This window comes from Somniosus microcephalus, chromosome 13 (genome assembly GCF_052327205.1).
Source record: "Somniosus microcephalus isolate GS21.2 chromosome 13, FLI_Smic_1.0, whole genome shotgun sequence".
NCBI classification, from domain to species: domain Eukaryota; kingdom Metazoa; phylum Chordata; class Chondrichthyes; order Squaliformes; family Somniosidae; genus Somniosus; species Somniosus microcephalus.
Genome location: NC_140999.1, coordinates 187674460 through 187679068, shown reverse-complemented (window position 1 = coordinate 187679068; position 4609 = coordinate 187674460).

Here is a 4609-nt window from a genome sequence, read left to right as displayed (position 1 = left end):
TGCGTTCTTCTTTGCAAGCGTTCTCCTCCCTCTCCGTGGGCCAATGAAAGACGTGTTATTTAAAATTTCTTTAAAAAGGCATTTTCTTCAAGTTGCATGTGAGTCCAGCCGACAGCCATATTGCCTCTTACCTACTACTTCTTAGGCAGTCCCTCTGGACCGAGGATGATTTGCTTCCACATTAAAAATGAGTTCTCAGGTGACTGATGAGTCCAATGCGGGACCTACAGTCTCTGTCACAGGTGGGGCAGACGGTGGGGATGCTTGGGCTGACGTGCGCTCCTTGCGCTGCCCGCACTTGGTTTCCGCTTGCTCCCGGGGAAGAGACTCGGTGTTCGGCGCCATCCTGGATGCTTCTCCTACTTCCCACCTTTTGTCCACACACATTCTTGCCCTCCCGACCTCCTTTGACCTTTCATCTCCTCCACTGCTAACGCTGCCTTCACAAAGCTCGGTTTCCCTTTTTTTCATTTCAGCTCTTAACTTTCCATCAAGTTGAGTGTTGCTTCCACATTTCGGGAGGCTCTTCTAGCACACCTCTCGCACTCTTGAACGGGATGCAGAGAAACGTCGAAGGGAAGTCCTCTCACCGCTAGCCTCTAACCCGTTTTTCACTTACGTAAGGACATAAGAAATAGGAGCAGGAGTCGGCCGTATGGCCCCTCGAGCCTGCTCCGCCATTCCATAAGATCATGGCTGAACTTCTACCTCATCTCCACTTTCCCGCTCGACTCCCCATACCTTGATTCCCTTAGAGTCCACATTCACATTCTTATCTATTTCAACCTTGAATATACTCAATGATTCAGCATCCACAGCCCTCTGGGGTAGAGAATGCTAAACATTCACAACCCTCTGAGTGAAGAAATTCCTTCTCATCTCAGTCTTAAATGGCCCTTGCCCCCCCCAGTTCGAGACTCTGCAACCAGAGGAAACAACCTCTCAGCATCTACCCTGTCAATCCCCTCAGAATCTTTTATGTTTCAGTGAGATCACCTCTCATTCTTCTAAACTCCAGAGAGTATAGGCCCAATCTCTCCTCATAGGACACCCCTCTCATCCCAGGGATCAATCTAGTGAACCTTCATTGCACCAAGGTAAATATGTCCTTTCTCAGATAAGGAGACCAAAACTGCGCAGTACTCCAGGTGTGGTCTCACCAAAGCCTTGTGCAATTGTAGTAAGAATTTCTCCCCCCTCCAAGCCTTTTCTGTAGTCAGTGCTCTCTTGGATTTTCCTGTTGTGTTTCTTCTGAGCTCAAATGTGCTGTCCTATACCCATTTCCTCCTCCATATATCCCCACTGTATTGAAATTAAGACAATTCACATTCACAATTCAAGTGCTTTATTGGCATGAAAGTTTACAGAGAACCATATGCCAAAGCTTACACAACAAAAAAGTACAGTTTTCCAACATTCTGTAGGTGTCAAACATTTTGACCCTTGTTGGGTACATACAATATTACTTTTAAACAATATTAATTTAAACAGTCTTTGTACATCATTGGGTACATTCAGTATTAATTTTAAACAGTCCTCAGGTTGTGACATGTTACATATTTGGCACCAAGGTATGGTCTGTCTCCCTCACCCATAAGACTCTGTTCACTGACTCTAACACGTTCTTTCCCCTATCCTTATCACTGTAGAACTCATTACCACACTTGGTCTTTCCTTCCTCCAATTATCTTCGGGCTTTTAAAATGCAGGGTTTGGCATCACCTAATCGCTTCTTCCCAATTCACCCGCCAATCTACTTTAATCTTTTCACCCCTGTCAGTATGGGCCTCGGCCCTTCACCTTCTATTTCTCAAGTGAAAAGAATTGAGACTGGTTTCATAGTAACTTCCAAAAGGAAATCGGATAAATACTTGGAAGGGAAAACATTTGAGGGCTGTGGGGAAAGAGCCGGGGAGTGGGACTAATTGGAGAGCTCTTTCAAAGGATTCAGCAGTTGGATGTGCAGTGTCTCGATGGGCTGAATGGCCTCCTCCTGTGCTGTATCATTCTATGATTCTATAATTGCAGTGCCCCGACTATCCCTCCTCCCTATATCCTGTTGGGATTAGCTAACTTGAGACAGAGCAGCAATCAAATCCTGGACTTCATGCTCTGCATGACTCCATACCCCAGCCACGCAGTGCATGTTTACCCAGTAGGTCAGCTGGGGCGCGTTGATTTTACCCGCGCATTGACTCACCCTGCGATATTTAGATGTGTATTTATAGATAGGAAAATGATTCTTTTAACTCTTTCTGTTTCTAACATTTCTTCAGTTGCGCTACCACGTGGGTAGAATCTTTTCCCCTATTTTCGAAGCGTGAATGCACGTAAAAGGCCCGTCTGTGAAAATCTTTTGGAGACAAAAAGAACTGAAAATTCTGCCGCACCTCTGTCGGCACCAGAAACATGAAAGATCTGCTGTGTAATTTCTAGGGTTTTCTGTCTGTCTCGGGTGACGTTTATCGGGTTCAGTGGGCCAGTTTTAGCAGCACAGATCTTCGAGGTGCACTGGGAGGTTGCAGGCAAGAAAGGCTGGTTTTCTGTATTGGCACTTCAGAAAAAAACATTGAATCATGGAATGGTTACAGCACAGGAGGAGGCCATTCGGCCTGTCGAGCCCGTGCCGGCTCTCTGCAAGAGCACTTCACCTAGTCCCACTCCCCCGCCCTTTCCCCGTAGCCCTGCAAATTTCATTCCTTCAGGTGCTTATCTAATTCCCTTTTGAAAGCAGTGATTGAATCTGCCTCCACCAGTCGCTGCGTAATAACGTTTTTTCTTACGTCGCCTTTGGTTCTTTTGCCAATCACCTTAAATCTGTCCCCTCTGGTTCTCGACTCTTCCGCCAATGGGAACAGTTTCCCTCTCTCTACTCTGTCCAGGCCCCTCCATGATTTTGAACACCTATCAAATCTCCTCTCAATCTTCTCTGCTCCAAGGAGAACAACCCCAGCTTCTCCAGTCTATCCATGTAACTGAAGTCCCTCATCCCTGGAATCATTCTTATAAATCTTTTCTGCACCCTCTCTAAGGCCTTCACATCCTTCCTAAAGTGCGGTGCCCAGAATTGGACACAATACTCCAGTTGAGGCCGAATCAGTGTTTTATAAAGGTTCATCATAATTTCCTTGCTTTTGTACTCTATGCCTCTACTTATGAAGCCTAGGATCCCATGTGCTTTTTTAACCGCTTTCCTCAACCTGCCCTGCCACCTTCAACGATTTGTGCACATATGCCCCCAGATCTCTCTGTTCATGCACCCCCTTTAGGATTGTACCCTTTAGTTTATATTGCCTCTCCTCGTTCTTCCTACCAAAATGTATCACTTCGCACTTTTCTGCGTTAAATTTCATCTGCCACGTGTCCGCCCATTCCACCAGCCTGTCTGTCTTCTTGAAGTCTATCACTATCCTCCTCACTGTTCACTATACTTCCAAGTTTTGTGTCATCTGCAAATTTTGAAATTATGCCCTGTACACCCAAGTCTAAGTTATTAATATATATCGAGTGGTCCTAGAACTGACCCCTGGGGAACACCACTGTATACCTTCCTCCAGTCCAAAAAACAACCGTTCACCACTACTCTCTGTTTCCTGTCACTTAGTCAATTTTGTATCCATGCTGCCACTGTCTCTTATTCCATGGGCTTCAACTTTGCTGGCAAGCCTATTACAGGAAACTTTGTGATATCCGGCACTGACGGGACCGAGCTGTTGCCGATCTATCAAAACTGCCGGACATACAAAGTTAATGTTGAAGCATATGGAGGTTTTCATCTCCGTATCTGACAACAAACACTGTTGCTTAGCAACAGCTTCTAAAGAGTCGGCTGCAGCTGCAAGCGTCTGTAGCTGAAGCTGTTGCTATAGCTACAGACCTTGCAGTGGCTGACTGGGGGGAAAAAAAAAGAACGAGATCTAAAAAAAACTTACAGAAAACGGCTCCTGATTTTTGCCGTTAGCTCGAGTATTCCGGACATACAACCTCCGGATAAACCAAAGTTTCCTGTATGTGGCACTTTATCAAACACCGTTTGGAAGTCCATGTACACTGCATTGTCCTCATCAACCCTCTCTGTTACCTCATCAAAAAGAGACTTGCATTTATATAGCGCCTTTCACAACCACTGGACGTCCCAAATCGCTTTACAGCCAATGAAGTAATTTTGAAAGGCAGTCACTGTTGTAATGTAGAAAACGTGCACAGCAAGCTCCCACAAACAGCAATGTGATAAATGACCAGATAATCTGTTTTGGTGATGTTGATTGAGGGATAAATATTGGCCAGGACACCGGGGAGAACTCCCCCGCTCTTCTTTGAAATAGTTGCCATGGGATCTTTTACGTCCACCTGAGAGAGCAGACGGGGCCTCGGTTTAACGTCTCATCCGAAAGACGGCACCTCCGACAGTGCAGCACTCCCTCAGTACTGCACTGGGAGTGTCAGCCTGGATTTTGTGCTCGAGTTTCTGGAAGGGGGAGTTGAACCCACAAACCTTCTGACTCTGGGTGCTACCAACTGAGCCACAGCTGACATCAGTTGTTTGATGCAGAACGTATATTTAAGTGTGCGTGTTTTAACCGATATTCATAATTGTATTTTTTTTTTA